Below are 14,493 nucleotides of genomic sequence, written 5' to 3' on the forward strand. Positions count from 1 at the left end.
GTGGTTTTAGCCACATTAACCCCACAGCAACCCCATCTACTCCAGAGCATGTGCTTGCTCCTGTGCATCTTGGGGTTGTGAACAGTCTGGCTCCCTGTGCTTTGAACATGGTGCAGTCATTAGACCCAGCTCACAGCATCTGCCAAGGCTGGGGCAAAGGAACCACAAGCACCTCAGAAGAAACCCCTGGGGCAAGTGCCTCATTATGGGAAGGGCCAAACCACATCCACAGGCTCTGTCTCTCTCTTTCTTCCCCCACAGAGACTATTACAGAGAGAGACGCTGTTCATGGCTGGGAAGTCTTACTATATCCATTAAATGGTTGAGAGGGGTCACTGATGCAGCTCAGGACATTTTTGGAGGAACAAGCCATGCTCTTGACTACTCTGCATATTGCCAGCAGCAAGGTATGTGGGCAGTGACTTACCTGGGTCCTGGCAAGGGTATGGAAAATTTGAGGTTTGCTGCAGCATACTGCCATTTAGCATTCAGACCATGCATCCAGGGTGTCTGCACAGCCCGTCCGTGGGCAGAGTGACTCAACAGAAAAGGGAAATGCAGCTGCAGATGGCAAAGTCTCCCCCAGGCTCTGACTCATAGAAAGCGAGGGCACTTGACATATGTGGGAAGTGAATAAAAGTCCCCAGCCCTGGATGTTTCTTAGATCTCCTGCAAGTCAAGGACAAGCACTTTCAAGAGATGCACTAACTCCCAAATGGTCATGTTAATTGCCTCCACCCAGGCATGGGGCAGTAGAAGTGGAGCTGATATTAATCTTTTGCTCACCAAAGTGCAAATAGTGCCCCTTCGAGGTATTTATGCCTTGCCAGGTTTCTGTGTCTGAGTGCAGCTGTAGCACTGGTCTCCTGGAAATACTGCAATTAGAAAATGGTCTTGTACTTGTCCTGCATTTTCTGCCCTAAAAGATTTTAATTCTGACCCCCACAAAATTTGCAAGGAAGTAATGGAAAATCCTTGGTGACTGAACTTGGGGGGGTGGTGTGGTGGTGGTGTTCTGCCCACTTGCTGTGGCCAGACAGCTCACAACCACTCTGATACTCTGATATTACAACATGTTGAACAAGGCTATTTTCAGCCTAAAGGTTGTGCCTAGAAAAACAGCTGTCTGGGGTACAGCTAGATCCTTCTACCTAAAACTCTGGGCATCCTTCTTTCAGCCTACCCCCTCCTGCAGAGGAGCTTTGGAGGAAAACTGGATGTGGAGAGAGTTTCTCTCCCAACTCCCCACCAAAGGTTTTAGTTGCAGCCACGCTCCCTCCTGGCTGCCAAATGGCAGAAGTCACTCTGTGGTGAGGCTGCTTCTGTCACTATTTCAGCTGGAGGAAGAAGTGATGTAGTGAAGTGAAGCTGAATCTACTGTGTGCTTGGGTTTCTTTGAAACAAATCTCTATCCCATTATTCACCTGGGAGCAAAATATCAAGTGGGCTGGTAGAGGGGACTGTTAAAAAGAAGGATCATGTTTTCATAGCAGACAGCATCTCTTCTGCCACAAATAGCCTTTCCTTGCCCCAGGCTGGCACAAAGTTGATGGGTTACCAGTGTTAAGCATCATATCCATTCACATGGTTGTTGGCAGCCAGGATGGTTTCATAGTGTAGATCAGGTTGTAGTTTTAGGCTATTACTCTTTTTTCCATTAAGGAGCTTGTGAAAGAATACATAATTCTCTCCTTTCACATTGCTGCCTGGGAGGTATTTTTAATAATAATAATTAGACTGCACAGCATTTTTCATCTTTAAAGTGCTTCCTAAATATGAGCTAATTAGTCCGTACAACTTACCAGTGGGTAAACCCTTACAATTTGTCTTTGGGATTGCTCAAGAGAGGAAAGACTCAATCTGTACGTAATTCAGCAAAGCATTTGGGGTTGTGCCTAACTTTAGGCATGGCTGGGACTAAGGTGCATGTTTAATGGGCTTAAGATCCCAGCTACCTGCTTGGAGCAAAAATTTCCTGTTTATTCTGGACTAGGATAGGACCATGCTGCAGGATAATGTGTGAGCACTGCTGGGATGGTCCTCCCTTCCCAGCCCTAATTAGCTGCCTCAAATAATAACATCAGTGAGGACTCAGCACCAGGGGCTTTACTGCAGATTATGTCAGCCTATCACTGACCACAGGCAAGTATTTGAGTAACCTGAAAGGGTGAAGTCACATCTTCATGGTTCCTGTTCCTTCTGCTAACTGCTGTGAATGACACTCTTGCAGTGCAGATGCAGACTATGAGTACCTCCAGTTGTATTTTTTTCTAAAGCAGTTTCCTGCCTTTCTGCTTTATGAACTGAAGACCTGCAATTTCGAAATATACTGAACAGAGCCATGGTACTCTCAGCTAGACCTTCTGCCCCTAGGCCAGTTTTGCACAGTGCCTGCCTCAGGCTTTTTGCTTTTCCATTTAGGAGACTTCTCAGATTGATTTAAAGCTGCCAGTGTGGTTGATGTTGCACAGATGGAGACAAATAGACAATAAAAATAAAATTCTCTTATTTGCTACCCTTTCCCCTCCTGGCCTGTTCATGTCCAAGCCTAGCACAGTGGGACAGGAAAGGAGTGGGGAGGCACAGGAGAAAAGGGAAGAACATGGTTGTGTCAGCTAAGCCACTGTGACCTCCATTAGCTGGGTCCAGGATGGCCTCAGGTGGGCTGCTCTTCCTCTGCCTCCATTTGCATCTGCTGCCTTAGGCCTGGCTGACCACTTACAGTCTCAGCCAGAATGAGAAAATACACCACTTTATGATCCAGCAAGCTTTTCAGCTCATCAGTGCTTCAAAAAAATGTCATTTTGGCTGAGGATGATTCATGTCAAGGTCAAGATGGCAAGCCATTTCACTGGACAGGGACCCGGAGATGGATGTCTCCCTTTTTGGAGTGAAGAGTTCCTCAGCCGGGATGCAATGTCCTGCTTGCAGCAGAAAGCAACTCTCCCAGTGGATGAGCTTGAACTTGTTTCTGGGAAGTACACAGTCATGCTCTACCAGTGGGGTTCATGAAGAGGACTCCCATGTGGTTTCAGCGGGGTGCTTTTTCTGCTACTTTGTGGCTGTAGTCGGAGGAACTCACAGCCAACACACACTAAAAAATCACAGATAGAAAATGAGGCCAGAAAGCCTCAAAAAGCTTCAGCCTCAGAAAGCCTGTGAAAATCTGTAGCAGTTGCTGAAGGCGAGAAAGGACACTTTTCTCCACCAGGATAGCTAGACTTAAGACCCACAGATACAGATCTTCATATGGTTGCAAGCCATGCAGAAATACAGACCCTGTGCCATGGAAGGTCAAGGGACAGGAAAACTTAGGGAACAGAGAGGGCTCCTGTGTGTTTCTGTCATTTCCTCACAGTAGATGAAGTTTGCATAAAATCCACCAAGTGACTGGCTAGAAACAACCATGACTGCACACCCTGCCACTCCGGTCTCTGTTTCTGTGTGTTATACATCATGGACCTTGTTATCTATGAGAAGTCCAATTCTTTCCTGAATATGCCGAAGTTTCTTGGTCTCAGTGATATCCTATAGCAGATGAAGTGTATAGCGTGCTATTTTTTTTTTTTAAGTGAATTGCCTTTTCAGTTTCGTTGGAGGCTTTGTCTTGTGAGGGAGTGCAGAAAGGAGATCCCAGCTCATCCTGAGGTGTGCTTCTTTTACACGTCCTGCTACAGAAAGCTTATTTAATATTTGCCATCATTCTTATCTCAGACTTTCACGTTGCTTTGAATGACATGTTTTTTCACACATGGTCCTTCAGCTCCAGACATCCTGACACCTGCTCTAGAGATGGCTGCCCCTAGCTACTCCTTAGCGTCCCTGACTCAGAAGTGCTTCTGTGAGCTCTGCTGGCCCACTGCACTAGCCATGAGCAGGAAGGGTATGTTAACGCTGTATCCTTCAGTGAAATAAAGGGATATGAATATCATTCAAATAGCCAGAGGAAAGCTGGCTCCAAGCAACAAAACCATGGGTTAACCCACATCTAAGCTATTATGCCCCCTGCAAAGGCAGAGCTTATTATCCAGGGCTCAGTGTCTTGCTAACACAGCCGTACAATGCATATCTGGCTTGGTGCATGGATTGCACTCATTTTTCTCCACTTCTGGAAGCTGCCCTAAATTGCCAAAATAATGAAAACTTAATTTGTACAGAGAACTGAATGATATTTTCTTGCATTAAGGACTTGCTGATTGCTTTTCTGGCACAGCTGGTCACCGAAAATACTTTGTGTTGTTTGGGCTAATGACTTTCCCCTTAGGAAATCGCACAAGGCTGAGTACCCACCAGATGTAGCATTAGTGAAGTTGCTGGAGCAACACCAAGATGCAGAACTTGGGCCACTGCCACTGATAATGGAGCAGGCAGCCAGGAGAGCAAGAGACCTGGAGAGGGAGCAGATCAGTTTAACTGAAAATCTGAGGAGACGAAAACAGTGCTGGGAAGTTGCCAGGATTTGGCTCGCGGTCCTCCAGAGACTGTGATTTGCTCTTTTCAAGGCCCATTTCACTGATGTAAGGGAGGAAAGAATCAAGCCCAATGAAACTATAAATTGGCCCAGATCTCAACACCTTTGAGTTTTAAGTCCAAACACTGACCTTCAGTGCCCTAAAGCCGGTTAGTCTGACAGCGCTCCTGTTTCTACTCTTTGGAATTCCTAGTCCTTTGGAAACTAACTTCCTTACATCTCCCTCCTTCTCCCCTCCATCTTGGCAAGTTGTGAAGGGCAGAATATTTGATCTTCGCGCTGCACGTCACTGGCCCGAGCAGTGCCTGAAATGCAGCCCGGCCCCGGCACCTTCGCTCACCTCTGGTGGAGCCGCCACGGGCTCACGCTGTGGTGCAGCCTCCAGGCGCGGTCACTCGCACCCTTCCGCTGCTCCAGCTCTGAGAGCGTCACCTCAGAGCAGTCTGTCAGCCCGCGTCACCTATTTTCACCACCGCCTGCGTGGGCGTCCCAGCCACGGGGAAATTCAGAGGTAAAACCTTGCTGAGGAGCTCTGCCCTGTGATTCACCCATGCTAGGAAGGGGAGAGTTTCTTTTCACCTCTGTGGCTTGGAGGAGCGCGTCCTGCAGGCCCTCAGCAGGCCGAGCTCCCGGCGCGGGCTTGGGCTGCTGTGCTAGCACAGCATGTGCCTGTGCATGTGGGCATGCGCGGCGGGCAAGCGATGCCGAGGGAACTCACCATCCTTTCAAAATATGCCTTTCAGCCTGCCTCCCCGCCACTTTCCTTTTTCCTCCTTCAGTGTTGTCACTATGTAGTATTTTAATCGGAGGAAACAGATATACCGAGGAAGTCAGCGGTGGGGGTGGGGTGAGGGGGAAGAGGAGGAAAATCACATCACAGCCCAGTCTGCCAGTGTAAACACTCGACGATTTCCTGTTATTGTAGCCTAAAATGTACCATGACATCACTTGCGGGCCTGCAAGAATCACCCAGAAGGAGGAAAAGACAGCATTCCCAGCCCGCCCCCGGCGTGAATCCAGGGGATTCGGACCCTATAAGGCAGTGAAGCTCGGCAAGCGGCAAAGATGCAGTTTCGAAAGCGTTCTTGTTCTTGGCAACGCTGAGATTTCACAAACAGGAAAAACTGCTTTTACTTTTCCTAAAGGGGAACCGTTTACGTCTCATGAAATATTGGTGTCTGGAACTGGGGCTGCTTTGGAAGCAGAGGTGAAACGTGAGAAAGGCTCTTGGACAAACAGAGGGGACACCCTGCCCCCTTGCCAAAATCACGTCAGTTCACTGTTCCCAGACATCCACATTTGTGTAATACCCAATTTTATTCCTGATTCTTCCCCTAACAGGGTATCTAAGTCAAAAGCTGTGGATTATATAAAAGAAGTCCAATGTGGAATTAATTTGATCATTTTGAAAGATGGAGCTAGCCCTGGGTGAAGTAGATATTGCCAGTGAAACATTTTTCCTCCTTTCTTGTGCATTAAAACAATCTCTACTGAAATTTATCCAGAAAATGAAGAGCCAAGCTTTTCTGAGCCTGGATATACAATCTGTCCTGGAACTTGGCCCAGCGGGTCAGGTTTGTATCTCAGTTACCGTTAATCACTGCGCTCAGTCTGCACTGCTGTAAGGAAGAGCAGAATCAGGCTCACAGAGATGAGTTCTCATAATTTTTCTGGGAGGGATAAAACCTTGGCTGGTCCCACACCGCACCCTTCAGCCACAGTCTCTGTGGCCAGCCTTTCAGACAGGTCATGGTGGGATATCTGCAAAATTTGTTTTTTTGCTAATGAGGGTAAGAGACTTTAGAAATACAGTACTGTATTCATAATCATTTGGACTCATACCCTCCCCTGCACATCTGCCAAATGCTTTGCAAACATCAAAAATTCTAGTGTAACTTTGTATTCTTGAAAAAGGAGAAATGATTACTGTCATGTTATATGTAAGGAAACTGAGGCACAGAGATTAAAAAACCCACTACCCTATGGAATAGCATGTATTCTCTTAATTTGGGTTTAAACCAATCCCATACCTCCAAATATTATCAGAAAATTAGATCTGCCTTCTTACGAAGTACACTTTTAAAGGTGTGAAGAAAGTCAGCACAGAGAATGATACAAGCAAGTCTAGTAAATAAAACTTGCTTGGGATTGACTTTGAAGGGAAACAGACTGGTTTGCAGTTTTCTAGGAAAAACAACTGTGCATAAGTTTTGTAGTTATTACTCCAGATTGAGTTTACTGGAATACAAAAATGGATTGTCCCACATGAGCTATTTTTGGATAGGAGAACCAAGCCATTCAATTCTTTGCCATGCTGAGCTCTTTTCAAAGCTAACAATATAAAAGATGATTATCACTGTTAAGTATTTTGCTCTTCAGTTCCAGTGCTTTAAGGTGCAGTTGGCCAGTGAACCTAAGTTTATGCACAACTATGACAGGACCCTGCATCCACTGAAATCAAGGACTAGTTTCTGGTGGCAACGTCAGGGACTTTAATACTTACAGCCTGCTCTGCTGTGAGCAAGGCACCAAGAAAGCAAATTGCTCAGATACCACTGTGATAGTGGTGGGGTATTATGGCCCTGAATGGGAAGAAGTGGGCCTAATTTACTTTGATTAATCTGTACATCATCAGAGTGCTGAGGTTATCATGTGGGCTTGGAAAATGGAGTGGAGGAGTGAGGCTCTTTCTTCAAAGCACTGAATTTGTCAAATCTAGTGTGTAGTTATTGGGTCTCTGTGTTTATGAACTTCTTTGTTTCTCACAGGTCTCCTTTCCTCTACCCCCCTTTTCCATTCCTTATTCTCATGGGACAGAGAGGGCCTTTTTGACCAAGTCTCATGCCCAGACAAACGGGGAAGAAGGACCAGCACACAGCCATCCAGCGGTCAGAGGAGGCAGCCTGTCATTTAATCATGATTTATTGGTTATGGTATCCCAATAAAGGGCTGGGCATCAAGCAGGCACAAGCCCAGGCATACAATTTCAAAAGCTTTTACAGTCTTAGAAAACAAATAACAGATAACAGAGTCAGGTGGCTATATTATATCTTGGTCTTTAACATGGCATGTCTGGATCCTATCTTTTATACTCACGTGGTGATGGAGAATATCAAACAATGCACACCTATCTATTCTGACTCCTAAGCAGTCTTGATCAGGAATTTCAGTCTTTTCCACAAAAATTAGACAGTAGATAAACAGTGGAGATTTAAAAGCTGGCATTAGCCTTAGCATGCCCACAGAGGCTCTCTCATCAACATGAGTCTGGAAGTCTTTCTATATCTTCAAAATACGGTCCTTTTTAAGGAAAGCAGGTACACCAAAGATATATGGTGGTGTAACTTGGGGATTAGGAACAGGAAAGGAATGAAATAGATTTCATGATGTCAAACCCAAGTAGCCAGTGCTAAGATATGAGTGACTGCCTTTGGATGTTGGTATTCAGTAGCTTTATATCCTGGAAGCTATGTGTGTAAAAGGTTCTGAGCTGTTACACCACATCCTCCCTACTCATTACTGAGGGACACCAACCGACAGCTTGTCAGCTGCCTTATCATTCAGTGTGTCACTGCTTGGCTTGCTGCTGGTGTCAGGCTCACCCATGGGATGACATTTCCAGCCACACTTTGATTGTTTCAACCTCAGTCTACCTAAAGAGCTGTGATGCAGTTAGGAAAGACCTCCAGCTCCTCTCTGCTGTCGTCTACCCTGTGTTCCTTTGCACCGTGAGAACTTATAATTGGTATAAGCTAAGGGAATGGGCCAAAATTACTTGAGGTTATTAGATCTGCCTTATATGATACTGAAACTGATGAAGGATGAATTTGATGACATCACTTCAGCCTGCTGGGAGAAAATACTATTTTCCAGGCAACTCTGCTGCAGAGAAACCTTCAGATGTACCTCCTCTGCAATGTCATCAGTATTCCCTCACTGATTTATTTTCTAGTTTCTGACATGCTGAACTCGTTGATGTCATTAATTGTTTTCCCTGGGATTTTCTCTGAGTCGTATGAAAATACCTGTCCTGCCAACTGGCAGAGGAGACAGCAGCAGGGCTGAGTACCTGACGATAGATGGATGATTGCACAAGTTATGTATGTGTGAGTAGTTGCTGAGTTTTAGGTGGTGTGAATGCTCATCTAAGATACTGTCTTGTGGGTATCTAGGATGTTGTTCCTGGTTGGTGGAGGAGAAAATTCAGGTCACATGCTGACTCTCTTTTATTTCATTCCTACAGCACAGGAATGATTTGCCTATACAAGGCTGCTCTTCATTTTATGTTTACTCACCATGGACTACTTCAGTTCTCTGCAGAGCAGGTTGATGTCATAAGATTTTTGACATAACTAGCCTTTGATGCTAAGTATTTCCCATTTTGGCTTTACGGCATTTCATTAGCCATACCATCTTTCCTGGGTATGACAGAGATAAAAATGACACAGTACTGTGATGCAGGATCACAGTGATGCTGTGGGAATATTTTATCCCTTATGATAAATATGAAGTGGTGTAGAGAGCTGATTAGTAATGGTGACAGTAATGATAGCAGTTCAGCCTATGATAATCAGGTTGGGAGAGCAGCAAAGTGTGTTTGATTCCCATTGATCTGTACAGGATTATATCTGCTCATACCCTGGGGTGAATCATCCTGGAAAGTTTGACTCCATTTATCCTGGATAGCTAGGCAAAAAACAAAGTGGAAAAGAATCTAGAAGAGCAGTGGTTTATCAGTACAGCAAATCCAGGTCTAAAACACCAAGTATCAGACCAGAAACACCTTTTTTTACTGCCAGTGATCCAGTAATGTGTGGATCCAGTATTAGTGGTCCTAGAAACACAGCCTGTGTGAAAGGAAATCCTTTAAACAGAAATACTTTATTTGTATTTTGTTGGTCTACTTCCTCTAAATACTGTAAAATGGAAACTGCAGGAAAATGCAACTGGAGGGAATTCAAACACTTTACATATATAGCTTGGCAAACCAGAGAGTACTAGATGGTATTTAAAGTATATTTTTCCCTGAAGGGCTCAAACGTCTTCATGAAAGATGTTACCCCAGTGTTGCAGATGTGGTGACTGAGACACAGAAAGGACATGTGACTTGTCCATATTGGGGCAGTTTGGATCAATACCCAGAGCGATGCTCGGCACCCGGAGCGTGCTGCCATTCAGGGAAGACCAAGTAGCTGAGAAAGAGGAAAGGAAATGTGGTTCTGAAAAAGATGACTAAGAATCCATTTGACTGCATGTCAGACACAAACCAGAGGGCTTAGACTGTGTTTAAGCAGCTGGCCAAGACTAGGGTCGAAATTCTCCAGACAACATCATTAATGCTGGTTTGACCTCATTGAAGGTGGCAAAAGGGAACTACAGAACCTTCCCAAGCTGTTTCATCATCTATCTATCTGCTCACTGATAGTCTGCTAGGCTGGGCTTGTAGGTCTGTGGTTTTCACATTTTCTAACAGGAATCAGGAAACATTCTTTGTATTTTGTTCTTAGTATCCAAAATGGTGAATGCCATTGAACAGTATTAGAGACATGGAAAAAAGAGGAGAGTCCCTTGTTGCCTGTGTAAGAAGAGAGCCTTTGGACTCTTTCTGGATGGGGTGACTATACACATCAGCAGCTTCGAGTAAGCATATTCATACAAATCTGGCCACCTGAGCCCCCAGGGCACTCTGCGTCTGGGTATGTGAATGCAGGTGGAGAGCCAAAGTCCAGCAAAGATCTGACCTCAGATCAATGTGCCTGACCAAGGCCCTTTTGAGGAGAAACTGGAAAAATACTTAGGAAATTTGAGCATAAATTCTGTTTTCAGCTATGGCCTTTTAAGTGCCCTGAAATCGATGGGCAAGATTCCCATGACAAGTGAACAGATACAAAATTAGTGTCAGTGCCCCAGAAATGGACCTGATGAATTAACCTGAGAGAAACCCAGGGAAGGTGTTTGCTGAAGCTTTGTAATTCATTCATGTATTTGTCTTTTGGCCTGCTGGAGGCATGCGGAGCCCTGGGGCAGGGACTGATTGCTGACTATTGAAGCAGGTTAATTCATATGGGTTTGGGGTGGGAAGGGGGATGTCTGCTACATTTTCATCTTGGCAAGCCAGGATATGCTATGGATCATGTGGTGTAGGAATCACTGAGCACTCCCTCCAACATACACAATTTCAAGTGATTCAAAAACATCTGCATCTTCAGGGAAAGCAGGAAAAAGCCAAGGGAAGCAAGAGTTTCCTGTGGTAAGTGTGCAGCAGCAGAAGCAGCTTGCTAATTTAATTTTGTTTGTTTGAAGCACATGTCAGCAGCCTGCACATGTTTTCAAGTTAGTGTTTATGTCTGTGTTTGGGTAGGAATGGACCAGGCTTTCCAAGGCCAAGGTCATCTATGGGAGACCAGCTGCTCAGCACCCCAGAAAAGTAGATGGGCAACAGTTTTTGACAAGTTTTGTGTGTATCTAAGGAAGAGGATCTTCTGGCCAGAAATAAAAGGTCCCAAAGATCAGGCTCAAAGTCTCCAGACAGGGAGTGGAGCTTGTGCCTGAGGAACATTGCATCATTTTGACATTTCCTTGTCCTGTTGCACAATATTGATACTAGCCATCACACTTAGGCAGCCCGAGCATCACCTGTGTAGAAATGTGCAGTTAGAGTAATACATGCCATTGCCATCCCTGTTCTGAAATACAGAGTTACTGGGCATTTGTCAGCCAACTCCCAGTGATCAGTATCTTCCTCTGGTTGCCTTGTGGCTTTTATTTGTTCATAGAAACAGGGCTTTTTATTCCCTATATGTTTACCAAGAGTAGCAGTGCTGGGGCAAAGGAGATGGATCAGCCTCCTGCATTCAGGAGCTTGGGCAGAGAACTGTGGCATGAAACCTCTTCCTGTGATCTCTGCAAATACCTAGAAGTCTTTTTAACACTTCCCCGCCATAAGATCACCCATGCTTAGTGAATTCCCCAGGGACCAGAAGACTTATAAGATATAAACTACTTTTGAATAAGGAAATGCAGTTGTTGTTCCCTGTCAGCAGGAAGAAGCCCTGTAAAACCCCCAGTATCCTCATAATAACTAATGATCCCTGGGCAGCTGAGTAATGCCATTACCTTTCTTCATCCTCTCTCAGAGCACAATGCAACTGTTCACTAAGCCTGTCAGCATCCCAGTAAGTCATCATTAACTGGGGAAACTGAGGCAAGGCAGAACGACTTGCAGTAATTCCTTTGGAGATTAATGAACCACTCTTTCAAAGCAATCCAACATTCCAGAAAGAAGGCATCAAACCAGGGGTGTGTTTATGAAATACAATGAGATGCAGCTATATCCTTCACCATTTTGCATGTTGCAGTGAGGCAAGTCTATATTTTCTTCCAAGAAAGCTCCAATTGTCTAGGCAGGCTACGCAAGTGGCGTCTGACTCTGTGTTGGTTATTGGAGGAGTGGCTCCGCGTACATGTTGATGTTGCTGAAATGAAATCTTTACTCTATTGACATCGTAAGTATCAATGCATGAGGACATGATGACCACTGCTAAGAATGGGTTTGTTTCCTCTCCTCTCCACTCCTCTCCACTCTGCTCTGCTCCTCTCCCCCTTCTACAAATGCATCAAATAATAGAAACAAGTACAGACTTTCAAGAAGTCACCTAGTACATTTTTCTGCCTTTAAGGCAAAGTATCCTACTTCATTCTTTCTGACAGCACTCTGATCATACTGTAGGCAATGAAATACTAAGGTCAGCCAGTGCACAAGGGCTTCCCTTGGTGCTCTATGGCAAAGCGAGTTCAGTTTCGAATGTTATGCTCTACTGTCTTTGGTGGCAGCACCAGTATCTCCATGCCAAGTCCAGGACAGGGGCATGCCCAGTAGCATGTGTATGACTGAAAAGCTCTTTGGAGCAAATTGGCTGTGTTCAAACAGTTTGCAGGGGCCTTACCTACGAATGCACTTCCCTCCTCTCCCCACATCCGACCTTCCTATTAAACAGGACAGTTGGTGTGCTTGGATATGCACCAACACTTAGACATGCACATATGTGTGCATGTGACTGTGCCTAGGGCCAAACCTGGAGCACTCTCGCACCTCCTCAGTGATCATCCTAGCTTTGTCCGTAGAAGGGACCTTCTCACTCTGCTCCACTTTTCTTCACTTGAACTGAAAATAGTCAAACCCAATTCCTTTATGGATAACCTTTTTTTGTTCTCAGAACTTGCTGCAAGATGAAGATCCTACACAGAACTGTCCATCCTTTTTGCTTAATGATTATCTTAAGCTGCCCAGGAGCCTTTCACTGCGAGGGACTTTGGTATCTTTATGGCTGTGTGGTTTCTAAGAGAGAATTACCCAGAGAGCTTTTGTGTTTTCAAAGCACTGTGCAAACATCAGCAAGCTAATCCTCTCTACCCCCAGGACTGCTGAGGATGGAGGTTTCTGGAGGCTCTTGGTCTTGGGGATCTTCTCAAAATATGAGTTTGGGTTTGAAAAAATAGCTTTGACATTGGGAGTTTTTTCCTTGTCATTTTAACCCAGTGGACTTTTTTCTTAAAAACAAACAAACAAAGAACCCCCCCAAACCCATAAATGAGTTGAGTGAGACAAAAAGAAAAAGTAAGATAAAGGGAAAAAAAAGTTATAGCTGTGCTTTAAAAGTGAAAGTGTGTGTTCCCGATGAGAATAGATAAATTCTGTGAGAAAACAGGCACCTGGGACTGAGGAAATTGGGACTGAGTGTCTACTTGTCTGTGTGTATTGCTGAATGGCAGACACCTCTGGGACAGAGAACAGCTAGAGCTGTAAAGAAAACAGAATCTATCCATCTGTCTGCCTGTCCGTCTATCCATTATTCTTTTTTATAATCTGCTGACTCTCCTGGAACAAATGCCTTAAATGCCTTACTGCTCTGCATTTTAGGATTTGAGATGCCATAGCAGGAGGAGGGGGATGTTTAGTAAAAACCTAGGAAAAATAAACGTTGTCATCTGTTATGGCTGAGGCTATTGGGGGCTATGTGACGCAGGATCGTGGTTAGCTGTGGGGACAAGAAGAGCTGGATGCAGAGTGTGTGGGGAAGGAAGGGCTGCCCAGTGAAGCATGTCCCTCCGTCATGAAACCCGACTGCAAAGCACACCGTGTAGTGTTAACGGGGCGGGAGGGAGTTCCCTTCCCTTGTGAGTGAATCAGCTTGGAGGGAGAGGTAGCATGAACATTCCCAGATCACACTCCAGCTCTAGGCATCTCCTGCACAATAATGCTCTGGGCTTTTTTGCGTCTACTCACTGTCCTAGCCCAGAAACAGCTGCAGTACCTACCTGGACAACATAGTCATGGGTCAAGGTTTGGCGTTCACCTGGAAAAAACCTGCAATCTGAGCAGAGGCCAACAGTAAAGTCTTCAGTATACATACAACGTTTCTGTATTGGAATAAAAATGGTTGGCAACTCCCTGGATATTTTTAAGGCTTCCAAAAATAGATCCAAGTCTCAGAGAAAATGAATGGAGCCAAGACTAGATGGAAAGAACCAGTAAAGTGTGGTTTGTCTGAAACAGTGCTGAAATCATCTTCCACATTATATGCCACTACCTGGAAACATGAGCTGGTTTTCTTTCCCCTCCTTACAGCTGTCTGAGCCCTGTGTTCCAGTGCATTCCTTTGCTTGACAAAGTTTCAATACAGCAGTGAAAACTGATTTAACATTAGTGGAGAGACGGAGCGCTCCCTCCCCACTACACTCCTGCTCAGCGTTAGCTGGAGCCCTGGAGTCGTGCCGGAGCCCTGCAGGGCAGGAGATAAGTTAAATCAGGAGCAGCTGCTCTTGTGTGAGACACACACAGCTGATTCAAATCACAGGTCAGGGAGAAATGAGGAGAGGGAGCAGGGACTATTTGGAGGATAAGACCACTGGGGACATGCACATGTGTTCAGGGAGTTTAACCTCAGTCAGTGAAGCCCGAGTCCATGGATGAGCTGGTGACATATTGCAGAGGGGAGAAGGAGAATTTAGGATACAACTTC

Source organism: Apteryx mantelli, chromosome 13 (assembly GCF_036417845.1).
Source record: "Apteryx mantelli isolate bAptMan1 chromosome 13, bAptMan1.hap1, whole genome shotgun sequence".
NCBI classification, from domain to species: Eukaryota; Metazoa; Chordata; class Aves; order Apterygiformes; family Apterygidae; genus Apteryx; species Apteryx mantelli.